The 20451-nt window shown below is 41.5% G+C and overlaps 1 protein-coding gene across 1 annotated transcript in view; it reads right to left on the bottom strand.

The window, feature by feature from the left end:
* The window catches only part of col21a1 (collagen, type XXI, alpha 1), a 457104-nt gene that overhangs the window by 177735 nt on the left and 258918 nt on the right, over positions 1–20451 (bottom strand). The window lies entirely within an intron of this gene.

Here is a 20451-nt window from a genome sequence, read left to right as displayed (position 1 = left end):
AATTCCAGAGGACCCCCTTCCCACAAGGTCTGCTCCCCATGCTCCTTCTTGGCCCTTCCATCTCTGTACTCTCCATTAACACCACTCTGCTCTTCTGATCTCTGAGACCTAACTCTGGGCTCTGCTTGTAGTCTCAGCTGTGGCCATTAATCCTACTGGTAAACCTTCTCCTGATGGATGGTCTCTTCAGCCATCAGCAAAAAGTAGCCAGTAGGTTTGTTGCATGTCTGCAAGGACTTCAGGGATTCAAGAAGGCAGCTTAACACAATCTTCTCCAGGGTAATTAGAATAGGCAGTAAATGTTGGCCTAGATAGTGACACCCACCTCCCATGAGGGTATAGAAATAATATAGCTCTAACAACACTAAACAAGCTCAATTAATTAAATTCAAGACAAAGCAGGCTCATTGATTAGTACCTGATCAGACACCTTTAAATTTCAATCCTTCCAAAAACGCCATAATATAGAATTTACAATTTACAAGGTGAACTGTACCACTTCTTTAGAAGTACCTTCAAAATCTGTAGCTACCACTTCCTGGAAGGACAAGAACAGCAACATCATGGGAAGACCACCACCTGCAAACTCCTCTTCAAGTCAGTCACTAGTCTGATTTGAGACTACATTGCTTGTTCACTGCCACTTGTCTATAATCCTGAAAATCATAGCTTAACAGTGTGCCTATTCCACATGGACTGCAATGGTTCTAGAAGACAACTCAACAAGATCTTTAGATTAGATTACTTACAGTGTGGAAACAGGCCCTTCGGCCCAACAAGTCCACACCGACCCGCCGAAGCGACAACCCACCCATACCCCTACATTTACCCCTTACCTAACATTACGGGCAATTTAGCATGGCCAATTCACCTGACCTGCACATCTTTGGACTGTGGGAGGAAACCAGAGCACCCGGAGGAAACCCACGCAGACACGGGGAGAACATGCAAACTCCACACAGTCAGTCGCCTGAGGCGGGAATTGAACCCAGGTCCCTGGCGCTGTGAGGCAGCAGTGCTAACCACTGTGCCACCGTGCCGCCCCAATCTTCTCAAATAGGGATGGGCAATAAATGTTGACCTTGCTACCAATGCTTACATCCCAAGAATTCCACAGGGGGGATCAGTGTTGCAACGTTTGAACCCCTATAAAGGAATTTCCCATGATATTGAAGTGAGTTTTTGGTTGATGTCTGTGCTACCACGCGAAAGGTTGCACTACATATAAGGTCTGCGCCAGTCATTGTTGAGCAAATGAAGAGCAAACATCTTTTCAATTCTTGGAAAGTCTACACTCACTACAGTGCAGAACAAAATCTGATGTTTAAGCACATGGCCATTCTGAAGGTGATGAGACAGCATTTTTTAATCTACCGGCATCAGGTCTTTAAGGGCTTGAAGAGGAATTAAAAATGAACATGGGAAACAGGGTATTTACTTGGAAGTTAAGATGTTAGTTCACATCTGGTTGAGGAATTCCTCTGATTGTCTCTTCCTCTTTCTGAGAGGACTCTTTCTTACATAAACACTCTTTCCCACTGACAAAATCTACTTGATTGCTTGAGCTCCTTGGATCAGTACCCTCTTTTACCATTGCCACCTGCTCAAGGAGGGTCTATTACAGTTTCAAAAAAGATATAAAAAATACAAATTCAATATTACATAAAATGAGCGAAAGACAAGTATTCCAAGCAGCAAAAAGTACTGCCTATTCTTTCAGATGAATTTTAATTTGAAGCAGCATCTGGCTGGAAACTTTTATTTAAATTCATTCAGGCAATTGCCTGGACATCACAGGCAAAGTTAAAAATCACACAACACCAGTTTATAGGTTTATTTGGAAATACTAGCTTTCAGAGCACTGTTCCTTCATTAGTTAGCTGTGGGAGAGGATCATAAGACACAGAATTTATAGCAAAAGAATACAGTGTCATGCAACTGAAATGATATATTGAACAAACCTAGATTGCTGTTAAGTCTTCCATCTTTTAGAATGGGTTGCAGGTTTTGATTCATTAATATGTAAATACCAGAACTTCTGGGATTCACATTCTCGAGATAACAAAGTTTTATTTAAAAAGTGACAGGTCAGCCCAGACAATGCATTAAAGGTATGCGGTTAGAGTCTGTCTGTATCCCAATTTTGTGTCAGACTGGTTCTATTTCCAAAGTAGGAATTTATTAAATATTACATGGATTGACTGCCTGCAGGTTGTGCACTTTTTGAGCAAAACAAAATGTGTCTGCAAATATAATTCTGCAAATGCAAATTCATCCCAAAGACTTATATGTGTGTGCCCGTGCTTGAGAGAGAGAGAGAGTGTGTGTGAGTGTGTGCATGTGAATTTGTGTGTGAGTATGAGTGTACATGACATAATGTGTGTTTGCATGTGTGCATGCTTGGTAAAGTGTGTGTGTGAGCGTGATGGAGTATAAGCCTGTGAGAGGATGTGTGCTTGGTTGTGAGTGTGAGGGGTTATGTGTGTGTGTATGAAAGAGTGTATAGTATGATGGGGTTACCTGTAATGTGACATGAACGCCAGGTCCCGGTTGAGGCCATCCTCAGGGGTTCCAAACTTGGCTATCAGCCTCTGCTTGGACACTCCACTTTGTTGTGGATCTCGAAACCCGCCTTGGAGGATAGGCACCTGAAGATCCAAGGCTGAATATCCCTGACCGCTGAAGTGTTCCCTGACTGGGAAGGAACACTCCTGTCTGGTGATTGTTCTGCAACAATCAGGTTTGTTCAACATATTATTTCAGTTGCATGATACTGTAATCTTTTGCTATAAATTCTGTGTCTTATGGTCCTGCTCCACATCCACCTGATGGAGGAGCCGGGCATTGAAAGCTAGTGTGCTTCCAAATAAACCAGCTGGACTATAACCTGGTATTGTATGGTTTTTAACTTTGTCCACCCCAGTCCAACACTGGCTCTTCCACATCATCACAGGCAAAACCAGTGTTTGCTGCCCATTTATTATTGCCCAGAGAATAGTTAAGAGTAAACCATCTAGCTGTGGGTTTGGAGTCACATGCAAGCCACACCAGGTAAGGATAACAGATTTCTGGTGCCAAAAGTACATGAGTAAACCAGATGGGTTTCTCCTGACAATCCACAACAGTTTGATGATCATCAGACTTTTAATTCCAGATTTCTTTTTAATTATTGAATAAAAATTCCACCATCTGCATGGCAGAGATTCAAACCCAGATCCCCTGAACATTAGCTGTGTCTCTGGATTAATAATCTAGCAATAATATTCCATCACCACCCCATTGCTCTACACCCACGTCTATAACCTATTCCTAGTTTCCCTTGAGGAGTTACTTCTCTGCTTCCAGTTAAGAAGGAGGGTCTGGGTCTCATCCACAGATTAGGAAATTTCTTAACATTTGTTCTCTGTACCACTTGATAGTTCACAGTCTTCCTCCTTAACCATAATTTTTGTATCATTCCATTTTTTTTAATAGCAAATGCAAAACATTCATTAATAATCAAATCTTCAGTTTCAAAACACCATTATCATTTTTGTCTCTTTTCTGCCTTATTCTTTCGTTATCACTTTGCTTTATGTATTTTTCAGACATTCTTGAGTTTTCTCTGATTTTACTTGCTAATATACTTTCATGCCCTCTTAGCTCTTTTCTAATCTCTATTTTGATGTAACCCCTGCACATTTTATACTCCTGCTGAGTTTCTGTGGGTATTAATCCCTAGGTATGTATCATAAGCCCCTCTCACTGTTCAGTTTCCATCTTAGAATTTTCTGTGGCTGAACAGTGACATTAGTAACCTTGAAGCCAGGGTCACAACACTCCATCCTAGACTGTTGCTTGGAGCTACAGAAATGCCTGTCAGTTCCTTTGATTATTCACTTATCACTGCAGCCATTCTATCCTTTACCCTCTCTGTCTATACAGCTGAATCATTTATAATGCTATGGATTTTATTAAGGTCATAAATATCCAGAAGCACTATCTCACTCATCAGTCTTCAAAACTGAATATTAATTAGACAGCAAGCTGTCCATCAGGCTGTGAGTGCAACCACATTAATAATGAGGCAGATGGAATAACAGTATAAGACACTTGTTAGATCTCAGCTGGAGCATTGTGCACAGTTCTAGGCACCACATTGGAGAGAGTGCAGAAGTGGCTTACAAGAATGGTTATAGGGATGAGCAATGTCAATTATAAGGACAGATTGAAGAAGCTGGGATTTCTCCTTGAAGAGAAGAAGGCTCAGACGAGATCTGATATCATAAGTGTGCTGGATAGAATAGATAGGGAGAAAGTGTTCATGCTTGGAAAAAAAACAAGAAATAGAGGACACAGATTTAATATAATCTGCAAAAGAAGTGAGGGTGACATGAGACTTTTCCACTCAGCAAGTCGTTAATATGAAATACGCTGCCAGGAAATGTGATGGAGGTAGGTTCAATGAGGCATTTAAGAGTGCGTTGAATGATTATTTGGATAAAAATAATGTTCATGCTTACAGGGTCAAAGCAGGAGGGTGGCACTAGATAATGTTCATTTCTAAGCGGTGCAAACACGATGAGTCAAATTGCTTCCTTCTGCGCTGTAAACTTCTGTGATTCTTTGATAACAGAAAAGAGAAGTAAAGGATGCAAATTCTACACTCTGGATCCCTCACCTTCTGGGCATCTCAAGCCATGTGGCCAAAGATATGTTAGTTGAGAACTAGCCTATTTCATCACACAAAGATCCATGACAGACAGTCGAGTGGACAACATCTGCAAATCGAGGGACAGCTAATGATACCAAAAGAGCAAGCTGCACACAGAGGACTCTTATGCTACTAATCTTATCCTCATATTTGCCTGGCTATTAGCCATTTCCTTCTGCCTTCACACTCCTAAGGTGGGGTGATCAACTCCAGAAATGTACTATGCTCAGAGTTCTCAGCCTCAGAGGTGCATTGCCATCATGCCATATGCTATTCAAGATCTGAATTCTGGGGTTGAAACTCATTCAGTCTATCCCACTACCTGCATAAGCGGTTGTCTAGAATGAACAGTTTCCTGAAGCTCTGCTGAGACATCCCATTCATTTTGTGATGCTTCCTCTAACTTCTTCCCAAATTCCTGTTCAGTCTCCATTGTATTAGTTAGAACATTAATTTGTTTAGTGAAAAAAATAGAATAATTATCAAAAAAGTACTTGGTTTCTATGATTCCAAACAGGTAAAAGTTAATGAAATAAAAGTTATGAAAACCAGTGCAATTTATTTGCAAAATCATGAAAACATGTGTTAACAGAACACAAAAACATTGGCACACAAAATGGAACAATATTCCTTAAAATTATTGGAAAAATGCTCAGAGCAACTGCAGTGTATTTACAGCATCCTAAGATGACAGATGGAATACAAGAGTGAAGATAACATCATAAGACTTTCAGGTTTGAAAGTTCATCTCAAGAGTCTGAAAGGAAAATGTGAATCTCTATGAATATCTGTGCTGCACCAATGCACAATATCTGTTCTGACACTAAGAAGCACTATTATCTGTTAAATGTTGTATTAAATCCATGTTGCTGTTCATTTTTTGATATTGCTTTTCATGGACTAGTTGTGCAAAATTTATTAAGACAAATGCACCAAGTTTACAAACAATGATGTTAAAATTGCATGAAATACCATTTTCATCATTCGCATTTCATTCTCACGTGCATATCAAAGCCAGCTTCACCATGCCATCATGTCTTTCATCCTCTCCACTGTCTTCAATTTGTCACACTTATTATTCAACAGAAATGACCTCCAACTAAAAATTGGGAAGCAATTGTCTTTAACCCCCATCATATATTCTACTTCATTTCCACCAACTCCATACATTTGCCTAGTCACCATCTTGAGGTGGAACTGAACTGTTTGCAATTAGGCTGTCCATTTAACATAAATTAAAAGCATCACCAAGACTATCTGTTTTCGTGTTGACTCTGACTACATTGACAGCATTGACTGTATGTACCATGTCTCAGCTCCCCTTCCCTTGAAACACTCATCCATGACTTGTATTATTCCTTTGATCTTTCAGCTGATCCCCAACTAACACTAAACATAAACTTATCCAAATCTTTGCTCACTGTACCTTTTTATTTTAAGTTTGTATTATTTTACTTTTCCATATCTTTGACTGTGGATTGAAATGGCAAAAGGACTGTTTTAGAAACCAAGAATTGTGGAAAGGATTGCTGCACTTTTTAATGCAAGTTATCCGACACTTGTGAGTGCTGTTTACACTGCTGCTTTCTCAAGCAATGGGACAGGTTACTACGATAAGCATATGCTGAGGGTGGGGTGGTGTTGTGTGTTTGAAGGGATAATAAAAAAGTAACTGATTTGTCCATGGAATAGTGATCACTTGTGGATGACAAAGACCTTCTACCTGCCAAGAACTATGCATCTAGACATGCAGGAGGCTGGAGAAACTTGGCAAGCTAGGCAACATAACCCTTCTTCAAAAATATGCAACTGGCTTCTAGGTAGCTGAACAGTTTGCAAGTGTGAATGTTTGGGCAGAAACCATGACAGTTCTGAAAAGGAAGAAGAGGCCTTTCTCTTGCATTAAAAAAAATCTCAAACATGAAAGCCAATTTATAAAAAGCTGTGACTTTTAACTGTAAAATCAGAGATTTTAAAAGTATGAACCAGTTGCCCTGTGTTTTGTGTAAGAAAATGGAAGGACCTGGAGAAGGAAGATCAAACAGCAGCAGGACCTGACATGCCAAAAGAATCATCTCAGTGAACCCTCTGGACAGGGACTATTTAATTGCCTTCTCTGTCTTTCCCCCAACCATGACTCTTCTTTTTTCTGTCTATATCAGCGTGTGGGGAATGTTTCATAAGGGAATTAGTGTTTAACTAGTGTCAGTGATTCATAATTCTTTATCTGGAACTAGAGTATTTATTTGTAGTGAATAATAATTCAGGTTAAGTACAGAAATCTGGTATGTGCTTTCTGTCAAGTTGGGTCCAACATGAAGGCAAATTAGGGAACCTTGCATACTTCTATAAAATCTTTAACTTTTACGATGACTCCAGGAATAGCAGAACTTGTTTTTCAGCAAGGTGCAACTATTGTATCTTAATTCGCACCAAGTTCTAAATACCTATTAAGCTCTTTAGCTTTTATTCTGGAAATATTCTGATTTTAAAAATTTCATTGTTTTCAAATTTATTCATAATCTTACCTTTCCTATGTCTGCAACCTATTCCAGCCATACATATTTAGAAATGTTTGGACTCCTTTAATTCTGGCCTTTTGGATATCCATGATTTTAATCAATCCATCATTGCTAATGTGCCCCAACCTCTGGAGTTCCTTCCTTTAAGCGTCATCGTTTTTCTCTCTCACCTCATTAAAGGTGCTCCTCAAAACAACCACTTTGACAAATGTTATATGTTTTATACGATGTGATGTCAAATTTGAATGTATTATATAAAACAAGTTGCTGTGATGGCAGTGCAATGAGAATTCAAAGTGGAATCATTGTTACTTGCAGCAGAACACAACTTTTTTTATTCATGGGATGGAGGCATCATTAGCTAGGCCAGCATTCATTGTACAAACCTTGCTTCCCTTTAGAAGATAGTGGTGAGCTGCTTTATTGAACCTCTACAGTCCATTTAGTGTAGGTAGGCCCACAATGCCATTGGGTAGGAGGTGGACATACCATTTGGATTCACTACATCCAGCTGCATATTTTAAGTTTAGTCTTAGTTTGCTCTTTCCACTGGTTCAGATGGATATAACTGCTCCATTGGGACATGAAAGAAAAGAAAGAACTTGCACATTGTCTTGGGTGGAATTGAAACATTGGGTGAGATATTCTGACTTGAAATGCACCACACTTCTGCACATAGGTTCATGATAATATGGTGGCTGCCATTAGATATTCATAATCAGGCATGTGAACAAACAACTGGGGGCCTGTGGCTGGGTACAGTGTTGCCACTAATCCTCCTATTACATTAAAATGAACAAGTTAAACAGAATCAGTGCAGACAGCTCCTATGCATGTACTGCAAAAAGCACCAAACACAGGAAACATGACAACAAAGATAATGACATCAAGATGGAGATTTCACCAGCAGCTCATCAAGTCAAGGGATTTAATCATTTCAACATCCACATCAATGCTGTACGGAGCTAGGTACTGCCATGGTCTCTTGCTTCAGGAATGCAATTAAAATCCCCACCAAGGAAGATGAATTCATCCTTATCAATGGCACCAAAAAGAGAAGACACTTCCTGAAAGAGGTTTCTTTGACATGATACAGTATGTCGAATGCACATATTCACAAAGTGAAGTGCAACACCTCTCGAAGCAGATGGTATGACGGAGCAAATTTCTTGGCACAGCAATTTTTAATCCTTAAGATCGCCAGGTGAAAATGTGAGGTCAACTTCTGAATTTGACTTGTGCAAATATATAAAAATACCTATGGTTTAGGCGTAAGAATAAGCCTTCAGCCCTTTAAGCCTGCTCTACCACTCAATACAAAACTATTTTAATCTGAATATAACTTCAAATCCACATTCCCACTTACCCCACTAAACTTCCACCTCCTTGCTTAACAAGAATTTACAAGAGTTCCTAAGACTCATCATTCTCTGAGAAAATAATTGCCTCAGAGGCCTTAAATGGGTGACCCCTAGTTCTACATCTCCTCATAAAAAGAACCCCAACTTTCCTAAATATACCCTGTCCAGACCTCTCAGGATTTTATATCTTCCAATAAAATCGTTTTCACTCTTCTAAAATCCAGTAGATGCAAGCTCAGTTTGTCCAACCTTTTATCAGATACAAACCTCATTCCAAGTGTTGATTTAGTAAATCTTCACTGAAATGCCTCCAATTCATGTAAGTAAGGTGACCTATTCTGTGTACAGTATGCCAGATGTGACCACACCAATGCCTTGTATACTTGAAGCATAACGTTCCTAATTTTGTATTTGATTCCACTCGTAATAAATGATAACATTGCGTTTGTTTTTCTAATTACATGCTACATCTACATATTAAGCTTTTACAATTCACACACAAGGACAACCAGTTCTCTTAACATCTCAGAGCTCTGCAACCTCTTACCATTTAGATTATAGGCTTTTTTTTAATTCACTCTGGGCAACTTCATCTTTTCATCATGATACTCTATTTGTCACATCTTTGCCTACTCTAACCAATCTATATCTTTTCTACAGCCTTCTTATGTCCTCTTCACAACTTACTTTCCTACCTATCTTTGTGTTGACAACAAATTTGGTAAACATAACTTCTGTCCCTTCATCTAAGTCATTTATATAAATTGTAAAGTGTTGAGTTCTGAGCGACCATCCCTGAATAAACAAAGAAAAAAATTCTTATTGTGTATCAATAATCAAAGTGGTAAGTCACTTGCTATGTTTTGTCAATCTGAAAAAGACCTACTTATACCTACTCTGCTTCCGGTTAGCTAACGAATCTTCTATCACGCCAATGTCCTACACCCTAGCTGGGAGTTTTTACTTCCTGTAATAACTCTTAGTATGGCCCCTTCTTGCCCTTAGAAACAGACTCTTCCATCCAAGTCATCCATGCCAACAGGGATATCCTAAATTAATCTAGTCCCATTTGCCAATATTTGGACCATATCTCTCTAAACTCTTCCTACTCATGTACCCACACAGATGTCTTTCAAATGTTATTATTGTAGTAGCCTCCATCATTTCCTCTGGGAGCTCATTCCATACACACAGCACCCTCTCCATGAGAAAGTCGCCCCTTAGGTCCCTTTAATTTTTTTCCCTTGCTTAAACCTATGCCCTTAGTTTTGGACTTTCCTATCCGGGGGGAAAGACTTTGAGCATTTATCCTATCCATGTCCCTTATGATTTTATAAACCACTAAGTTGTCACTCATCCTCCGATGCACCAGGGAAAATAGCTCCAGCCTATTCAGCCTCTCCCTAACGCATTCTTCACAACCCTATCTAAATGCTACTCCACATTTGAGGAAATATGAACCTGCACCCAAGGTCTCTTAGTTCAACAATACTCCCCAGATCCTTACCATTAAGTGTACAAATCCTGCCCTGATTTACCATTGCAAAATGCAACTCCTCACGTTTATCTAAATTAAACTGCATCTACCACTCCTCGGTCCATCAGCTCATCTGATCAAGGTAACGTTGTACTCTGAGGTAACCTTTTTCACTGTCCATTACACAACTAATTTTGGTGTCATCTGCAAAGTTACTAACCATATATCCAAATCATTTACATAGATGACAAAAGCAGTGGACCCAGCACTGATTCTTGCAGCACACTGCTGATATCCAGTTCATTAGAATGTTCTTTCTTGCACAGTGTGCAAGAATGTTAAATAACCTCTTCCCATGTTCACCCAGAGAGGGAGATTCAGCAGTCCCAAAAGAAGGGATACTGGGTCCGCCTTAATTTCAATTCCCAGGATCTTCTCCAGCTCAATCACTATGGCACTCCAGTATCCACAAAACTTGTAGTTGGACCAAAAGCAATGTGTAAGGGTGCCTGTGTTTATTTTACATTTGGGACATCCTGGAGAAGATCCTCTCTTAAACTTTGCTAACCTCTCTGGTGCCATATGGGCCCTGTGAAGGAGTTTCAATTGCATAGCTTGCGCTTTATTGCATACTGAAATTTTCTTCAGATTCTCCCATTTATCCTCCCATGTTACCGATTAAATTTCTTCCCCTAGTTCTTGATTCCAGATCCCATGGAGTCTCTCCATTTCTCCCAAGGCGCTCCCTTGCTGTAAGAGATATATGGTACTGACTGATAGAGGCCCCCCACCCCCCCACACATTGGAGCACTCTTCTCTCCGTGCCCGACTTGTAGGGCTGAGCCAAGAGCGTGGTGTTCTTCTGTATATAATCCCTAATCTGGAAGTATCAGAAGAGGTCCCTAGTAAGTATCCCGTATTTCTGACTTAATTGGTTAAAAGACATCAAGACTTCTCTCTCAAATAAGTCTCACAAACAGGAGATTCTTTTACCCTCCCATGCTTTGATGCCGAAGTCCATTGACCCGGCATAAATCCTGGGACTCCCATTAATGGGGTGAATGGTGAGGTCATAAGCAAATTGCCCTCACCCTGCTGTATTATTCTCCATGCTTTCATTGTATTTAAGATAATTGGGCTCTCACGAAGCTCAGCCATGGATCTCATCTTGTCCATAAACAGTAAATTAATGAGGGGACACCTTTAATTCTGACCACCTGATGAAGGAGTAGTGCTTCGAAAGTTAGTGCTTCCAAATAAACCTGTTGGAATATAACCTGGTGTTGTGTGTGATTTTTAACTTTCTTTCTTAAGGTTTGAGAGCACCTTTTTTTCTTTTAATGGGGGAAAGGCTCCTCTTTATATTGCAGGTGCACCATCTGAACAAATCATTAGCCATGACTGCCCACCGCAGCCTGTGGCCCCCCCAAGAGGAAGAAATCCATTCAATGTGCAGCGAGTGGAAAATACATTTATAAAATCTAAAAAGTATCCCTACACACATTACTAAAACTAGAAAACTAACCATTACTCTCAACTTGAACAGATTAACATTTTAACCACAAATCACTAGAGATTTCCCTGCTTGCCCATTGGGGGCATTCACTCTAAATCTTACAGCCATCCTGGTTCCTTCCAGTTAAGGCCACGCCCCAAGCCCAGGCAATATACAGACAGAAAAGCACATATTATTTACACTCATGGAAATGAACAATGGATGCCCTCCCCCTCCATACCTCAACTCTATAAATTTTTACACAGAAGAAGTAACCACCCCTCAAAAAAAAAGTGAAATAACAGATAATTACCAAATTGATGTAGCATTAAACAATTCAAAGTTTACACCAAAGGAATGCCAAGCCTAAAGGACCAAAAACCACGAAAGGGAAAAGAACAAAGTGAAGAAAAAAAATTATAATATTGTTCGCAAACATCTTTTCCCACCTCGGCCCAAGTCAATTATTTCAGAGAGTTCACAAATTCTTTTGCTTTTTCCTCTGAGTCGAAATTATAAATAGATTTCCCATGACTAAAATGCAGTACTGCCGGGTGCCTCAGAGAATATTGATTATTCAAGTCTCTTAATTTTTTCTTAACATCATCAAAACATTTTCTCTTCTTAAATATGGTTCCAGAAAAATTTTGCAAAAACATTATTCTCGAACCTTTATACACCAGAGTCTGTAGATCTCTTCCCAGTCTTCTGGATGTTTCTATTATTAACTGCTTCTCTTTATAGTGCTGAAGTTGCATTCGGACTGGGCGGGGGCACTACCCTGACCTGGAACTGCATGTCACGATTCGGCGGACCTGCTCCACATTCGCCCGGCCCAACTCGATCTCCAGCCCCAGCAACTGCAGGAGCCACTTCTTCAGGAACTCGACCAGACTCTTGCCCTCTTCACGCTCCAGAAGACCTACAACCCACACGTTTCTCATCTGACCTCAATTCTTGAGATCGTCAACGTGGTCCACCAGGGCCTGAACCTGGCCTTCCAGAGCTCGGATCCGCCTCTCCGAGTTCTCTGTCACGGTCTCCAACACCGTGGTCCTTTTCTCGACTGCTTCCACGTGTCAATCCAATGTGTGAATCTCCTGCTCATGCTTTTTCAGCACGGCAGAGATCGGCTCCAGCACTGTTTCAATTTTTTTCTTGGAGTTTTGCAATCTCCGAGAGTAGATGCATCCACCAGGCTCAAAGGCGCCACTGTGGGAGTCAAAGCAGCGGGTGTGCCCGACACAGTGGGAAATGCCTTGCCTGCTGTGATCCTTTAGCTCATTTTCCTTTATCCATCTTCATGTTAACTCCAGAGCTTCTAGATCCAAATTTAAAAGGTTCTAGATATTTTGTCTGCTTTGTGCTAACAATCTTTCTTAGGGGTTGCTAATGAGGTGGGGAGGTAGAAGTGCACCTTGCCTGGGTATCGCACAGAACCCAACTCAGCAGACTTTTCAGAGGGCTTCCATCTTTAATCTCCATCAATTCTCTTTTTTATGCTGAGTCCAAGGATTTACTTAATCAGAAAAGCTACAGAATAAAGAACTATTGAGTCCTACTCTTCAGGATGTAGTTTGAGCATATGTAGTTTGAGATCTCTCCACGCTTCAGGCTCACTGCCTTTATTCCTGATGAAGGGCTTTTGCCCGAAACGTCGATTTCGCTGCACTTTGGATGCTGAAGGAAATGCTGTGCTCTTCCAGCACCACTGATCCAGCATATGTAGTTTGAGTATTGCTGAGAAGATGCATATGGCAGAGTTTTAATAGAAACCAGCGAAATGTTATTTTTATTGAGTTTTCTTGTACAATCATCCCAAACCTGTCTTGTATCTTATGCAGTAAGCCCCAGTAATTCACTGCTCAATGAATTATCCCACTTGCCACATAGCATTTAAAAGGCATCTGGATGGGTATATGATTAGGAAGGGTTTAGAGGAATAGCGGCCAAGTCCTGGCAAATGGGACTAGATTAGGCTATGATATCTGGTGGGCATGGACAAGTTGGACCAAAGGGTCTATTTCCGTGCCATACATCTCTATGACTATGACTATTTATCACTATCAGGACTTTCGTGATTCATGGTGCTGGTGCCATGGTGGAAGCCCAGCTGTGCACCAATCAAGTTGGAAATCTGGAGTTACCCTTCACTGTGCATGAAGTGGGAGAGCAACCACAAACCGATGTTTCTATGGGCATGTAAGTGGCACCACTGACAATTTATTGCACAGTCTCAGATCCACTGCCTTTTAGGATCCAAGACACACAGCTTTTTCACCTTTAGTCTCACTCCAACTTATAACCTTGCCAGAGTCTGTGCTACTGTTTCCCCAGTACCAAGTGGAGTCTAAATTATTTTTCATGTCTTAATGTAGGACCATTACATATGGGGGAGGCTTCAAATGGTTCAAACATCAACTTTTATATCGTAAATGAAGAAGCAAACAACAGACAAAGAAAAGCTACATTTGAAGAAATCTGAAGAAGAGTCATACTGGATTCGAAAAGTTAACCATTTCTCTCTCCACTAATACCAGCAAACTTCTTGAGCTTTTTTAGCATCATTTATACTTGTTGGAAATTTCCATCATCCACAGTATTTTGCCTTCATTCACAGAAACTACATTTGCCTCTTAGAACAGAAATGGACCATTTGCTTTTTGAGAAACAATAAATTTACAATAAAAGCTCCTGCACTCTTTAATGGAGAAGATGATATTCTTCCTACTAAATGTCCTCAACGTATTCATTTTAAGAAAACTGCTACTGTCTCAAATCTTCAGCATACAATATATTTTCTCTTTGCTAGCTCCACTTCTGTCGAGCGCAGAATGCAAGAATTATGCTGCATGCTCCATCTGGATTGTACTGCAAGATTTTTGCACATCAATCCAAGCATCCTCAGACCTCATCTTCTAGAGGCTGAGTGTCTATTCCATACAGCACTGGTCAAAGAATGAGCTGTATTGAGTCTCCATCTCAGTCAAGGAGTTGCATAATGGAGTCATCAGCCATGTTCACAGGGGATAGACCTTGCCCTGGAAGCAAAGATCCTTGGAAGGCATCGGCCCTTGAAACAAAGCAGGAACATGAGAGTTCTCAAATATGTGGGCATCATGACAGCCTTCAGGGTACCTAATGCAGATTTCTAATATATGGTTCTAATGATCACAGATAACTATCACATTGGTGAAATGGAACCTGCTTCTACTGATGGAAACAGCTGCGTATTGATAACGCCTTCTCAACATAGTATGTGTAGTCTGTAACACCTCATACAGGGGGAAGCCAGCTATGAAGGCAAAGCCTACTACCCAAACTTTAGCACAGATCTTGCCACAGGGGAACAAGATGAACTAGTATAATTTGGTACAAATTACATAATCAACAGTCTTGATACTTTCAGGGTTGAGAATCGAGAAATCCCATATGTTCTGCAGTGGCACTTGGAAGAGGTTAATGGCATAGATGTTTAGTGCAGCTGACACCTTGACGACCAAGGGGATAGGCTGGGCAACCACTTTAGCAATTGGCATAGTTCTGTGACAAGTGTCCCAGGATATGTTAAGCCTGCATGTGACACTATACCTTGCTCATCTGGAGGACATCACATCAACGATGAGTGACTCTGAGCCTCCTGAACATCCTGAGGGACCTTCAGCAGCAACCTCTTCACGTGCAAGCTGCTTTACAACGACTAGAGGTTGCTGCTGGTCCTGGAATTCCTGGTGCATCTGCTCCTTCTCATCTCTATGTATCTTAACATTGCACTGAAGCAACAGCAACGATAACCCCTCCTGTTACTGCACCTTTGCAAGTAACCTATATGGGCAATGTAAGAAACAAAAACACGGTTTAACATTCTGCTACATACAGTGTGACATGGAACACTCCGACATGCAGGGCTATGGATCTTTAGCATGTATCAACAATCACTTCACAAAGAGACAATGGGAGATTGTAAGTGCTATATGAGTATTGAGACTTTATCCTCCCAGATACACATACTGCATGGAAGTGATCATTGCACATAAAAACACATTAGCAAATACTTTCTGTTGAGGGTAATAAATAATCAGTTTTGTGTCCCTGTGTAACTTTTGAGATTGTGGATTGTCTATATGAATTGTGACCTGCATCTGCACTCTGCAGTTGTACATTGCATGCATTTCAAATGCACAAGTCTATGACATATTACTTCCACTTGTACTATGGGAGTGCTCAATTAATGCAATCTTCCCCTTAAAGGACCTCCTTGGCTCACAACTAGAGTATAGCAGAAAGTGAGGACTGCAGATGTTGGGACTCAGAGTCGAAAAGGGCATCAGGAATGATGTAGGGCTTATGCCCGAAATGTCATCTCTCCTGCTCCTCAGACGCTGCCTGACATGCTGTGCTTTTCCAGCATCCTTCTTTGTTGACTCACAAGTAGAGTATGCATGCTCAGGCAGAAAAACACATCTGATTCCACCCACTCAGTCAATTACACCCACTTTCCTGCTGCAATCTGCATTTTCGAGTTGAGTGAATATGACACTAAACACAAGTTGCATTTGCTCAGCCTGGTAATTAAGGGACATAGGCAAATGTGAGGACTGCAGATGCTGGAAACCAGCATCGGATGCTGCCTGACCTGCTGTGCTTTTCCAGCACCACTCTGACCTAAATTAAAGGACAGTCCTAAGCCTCAATGTTCCTTTTTCCTGAAACTCACTGGCTAGTCCATCGATACTGACCCTCCCATGTTTCCATATGCAACCTGGAATTACATCTACAGCTCTCATCATTACCACCTGGGGTCTCGCTCTAAACTATGATTATATTTTCCTCATTAAGGCTGTTGTGGTGATGAACACTGACAAATTTCACCCATTCCCTGTTTTCTATATTTTCCTATGCACTATTGCCATTTCACTTATATGTCGAATTTCCACCTATACCATTCTTATCCCCTGTGCATCCCAAATTGATACTGCCATTCCCCAGCAATAAGTTCCCCAACTTCCCTAATACAACAGTATCCTCTGTTAACGTACCCATTGACTTTTATTTGGATAAACTAAAGGTCTGACCATTGCCCATCCCTCTGAGGGACTTGGATATACATGCTTAATTATCGAGTAACCTGACTGATCTGTTTGCAGATCCCTAGTGGACAGTATTTGTATGGACCGGTCCTTAGATGCTCAAGACTGCACAGACACAGACGTCTTGACTGTGACTGTGTCAAGCGTATGACTGACCATAGAGTAAAAACAATGATTGCAGATGCTGGAAACCAAATTTTGGATTAGTGGAGCTGGAAGAGCACAGCAGTTCAGACAGCATCCAAAGAGCAGCCAAATCGACGTTTCGGGCAAAAGCCCTTCATCAGGAATAAAGGCAGAGAGCCTGAAGCATGGAGAGATTAGCTAGAGGAGGGTGGGGGTGGGGAGAAAGTAACATAGAGTACAATAGGTGAGTGGGGGAGGGGATGAAGTGATAGGTCAGGGAGGAGGGTGGGGTGGATAGGTGGAAAAGAAGATAGGTGGGTAGGACAAGTCATGGGGACAGCGCTGAGCTGGAAGTTTGGAACTAGGGTGAGGTGGGGGAAGGGGAAATGAGGAAACTGTTGAAGTCCACATTGATGCCCTGGGGTTGAAGTATTCCGAGGCGGAAGATGAGGCGTTCTTCCTCCAGGCGTCTGGTGGTGAGGGAGCGGCAGTGAAGGAGGCCCAGGACCTCCATGTCCTTGGCTGAGTGGGAGGGGGAGTTGAAATGGAAACGTTGGGCCACACAGTGGTGTGGTTGATTGGTGCGGGTGTCCCGGAGATGTTCCATAAAGCACTCTGCTAGAGGCGTCCAGTCTCCCCAATGTAGAGGAGACCGCATCGGGAGCAACGGATGCAATAAATGATATTAGTGGATGTGCAGGTAAAACTTTGATGGATGTGGAAGGCTCCTTTAGGGCCTTGGATGGAGGTGAGGGAGGAGGTGTGGGCGCAGGTTTTGCAGTTCCGGAGGTGGCAGGAGAAGGTGCCAGGATGGGAGGGTGGGTTGTAAGGGGGCGTAGACCTGACCAGGTAGTCACGGAGGGAACGGTCTTTGCGGAAGGCGGAAAGGGGTGGGGAGGGAAATATATCCCTGGTGGTGGGGTCTTTTTGGAGGTGGCGGAAATGTCGGCGGATGATTTGGTTTATGCGAAAGTTGGGAGGGTGGAAAGTGAGCACCAGAGGGGTTCTGTCCTTGTTACAGTTGGAGGGGTGTGGGGTCTGAGGGCGGAGGTGTGGGATGTGGACGAGATGCGTTGAAGGGCATCTTTAACCATGTGGGAAGGGAAATTGCGGACTCTAAAGAAGGAGGCCATCTGGTGTGTTCTGTGATGGAACTGGTCCTCCTGGGAGCAGATACAGCGGAGGTGGAGGAATTGGGAATATGGGATGGCATTTTTGCAAGAGGTAGGGTGGGAAGAAGTGTAATCCAGGTAGCTGTAGGAGTCGGTGGGTTTGTAAAAAATGTCAGTGTCAAGTCAGTCGTCATTAACGGAGATGGAGAGGTGAAGGGCTCTTGCACGAAACGTCGATTTTGCTGCTTCTCGGATGCTGCCTGAACTACTGTGCTCTTCCAGCACCACTAATCCAAAATATGACTGACCATGTCTAAGCCCCTGAAGTCTGGTGTCATTTGATATTTACTGTACTGGGACCCCTTAGTAATGGCAAATTCCATTGACTTGACTGAAGACTACTCCACTTAGACTTTGAGACAAGGTCACTTAATGGATAGATATGCAGTTTGTTTGCCACATATGCTGCTGCACATGTTTTTGGTGTGAGATTGATGGAGCACATTGTCATCCAGCACCACCCACTTGACTGATGACAACCGTGACAAGCTGGGTTTGTGTCTGTGCTAAAGGTAAGTAAAGACAGAAATTCTTTGAGTCCTTAAGCCTTGGCAGAACCAGCAAAGCTTCAAAAGACATGGCAAGGCACGAATGCTGTGAGTAGAGTAGGCAAAAAGTGAGTGAGCAGTAAGACAGTGAAAGAGCAACTCTGAGTTGTACCCTGGTTTAATCCATGAGACAGGTGACTGTCCCTGGGCATAAAATGTGCTGGCAGTAGCATATCAATGCTGGTGCACTCCAAAGTGCAACACTGAAGTACAGAACATACTATAAGTGGATTGGAGATACACCATTATGATGTAATGATGCTGGAATACATCAGATATTAAGATCCAAGGATGGGGGTTACATGCAGTTGCTGTACATGGAGTGTGTCCTGAGATATTGGCATCTGCTGTCCAAGATGGAGGTCCAGAGGAGCAAGTGTGAGCTACAGTCGCTATGTAAGTTCTCTGGTCGGTTGATGTCTTGTTTCTATCTAGCAGATGGGATAATGGGAAACTGCATATTGATAAGCTGATATTAACAAATAATTAGATCCCAGTGCACCCTAATAGGCCTCTTGTTGCTTACTAGCGAGAACCTCATCTCACTGTGCAACTCTTGATTAGAAAATGGAACCTTTCTCTTTCAACATTAAGAACCTCCTAATGGTCATCTCATGCAACTCTCACAATTTGCTCACTGGCCAACGCCAGTCAGGATCTGGGAAAACTTCATCCATTTTGTCAGAGCTTTTATCTTGTACACATTAGGACTTTGACAAGAAACCAAAGTAAAGTGAAACAAAATTATTTTTACAGTATGAGAACAGCATGGTAATTGATTTGCAAGTTGACTCTACTAGGTTCAGACACTGCTATGTGGAATGCACCAGTTTCAACTAACAAGATTACTCACAGTTTAAATTCGAATAAGCTGGCTGATTTGAATTTAAAAATGCATTGACTGGAGGACTGAACCAGATAATGGTTGCCACCTATTGAGTTAGGTTGAAACAGACACAATGTATGCACATCTGAAACAAAAAACAGAAATAGCTGCAGAAAGCCAGCAGGTCCAGCATCATCTGTGGGGAGAAAGCAGAGTCAATGTATTAGATGCAGTGACTCTTCATCAAAGCCTTCAGACTTCCAGCATCCGCAGTTCTCAGTTTTATTTGAAATGTATGTATATACATAGAAAGTGGCCCTGTGCATTAACGTGTTTAGCTTCTCGTATGTGTAAGTGCGCCACACAGGGAGTACTACTGACAATCTTAAATTGGTTGTTAGCATAATTTATCGCAAACTCAAAATTATTGAGCAAATGCTGTCCAATAGTAGAACAACATCCAAAACTGGATGCTGTTTTTCAACCATAGCCTATATTAACGCATTCCTGAAGAAGGGCTTCTGCCTGAAACGTCGATTTTACTGCTCCTCGGATGCTGCCTGAACTGCTGTGCTTTTCCAGCACTACTAATCCAGAATATATTTAATATACAGCATTATCCTACCTGATTTAGATTTAAACTAAGCTTGGAAGTTAACTGTCAGTTATCATCTAAATAGTGCATTCTCCATGGCAATACGTCTATCACTCAGAGTCAGCTTGCTATACATTCAGTATTTTCTCATACAGAATAAAACAGTAATTCTCATTTTGCAGTGATATTCTTTAGAATGTCCTGAGTGTAACACAGAAAGCATTGTGGATTTTTCAGCAATATTCGAGGTAGATACAGTTTATTAAGTACAAGTTACATTAACTAGCTAAGGATAATTGCAAAGACTATTAGGAAATGTATATGATACATCTACTAGGAGCCAAATGCAACAGTGGTAAGAAATCTGAGTTTGTGGCATGCAACAAAAACAATGGGGGATTCAACTTTCGTTCAACACATTTTCTTTCCATTATGTTTCTCTGTACATTTGAATTATCTTTCTGCGCTTTGCTCTATTTCATAAAAATGAAAAAAAAAGACTGTGGATCAACAAGGTTAAGTTTTCTGAAAAGATGCTTCTGGTGC

The sequence above is a fragment of the Hemiscyllium ocellatum genome, chromosome 3 (assembly GCF_020745735.1).
Source record: "Hemiscyllium ocellatum isolate sHemOce1 chromosome 3, sHemOce1.pat.X.cur, whole genome shotgun sequence".
In the NCBI taxonomy this organism is placed as follows: Eukaryota; Metazoa; Chordata; class Chondrichthyes; order Orectolobiformes; family Hemiscylliidae; genus Hemiscyllium; species Hemiscyllium ocellatum.
This window is presented reverse-complemented; position numbering and strand designations above follow the sequence as displayed.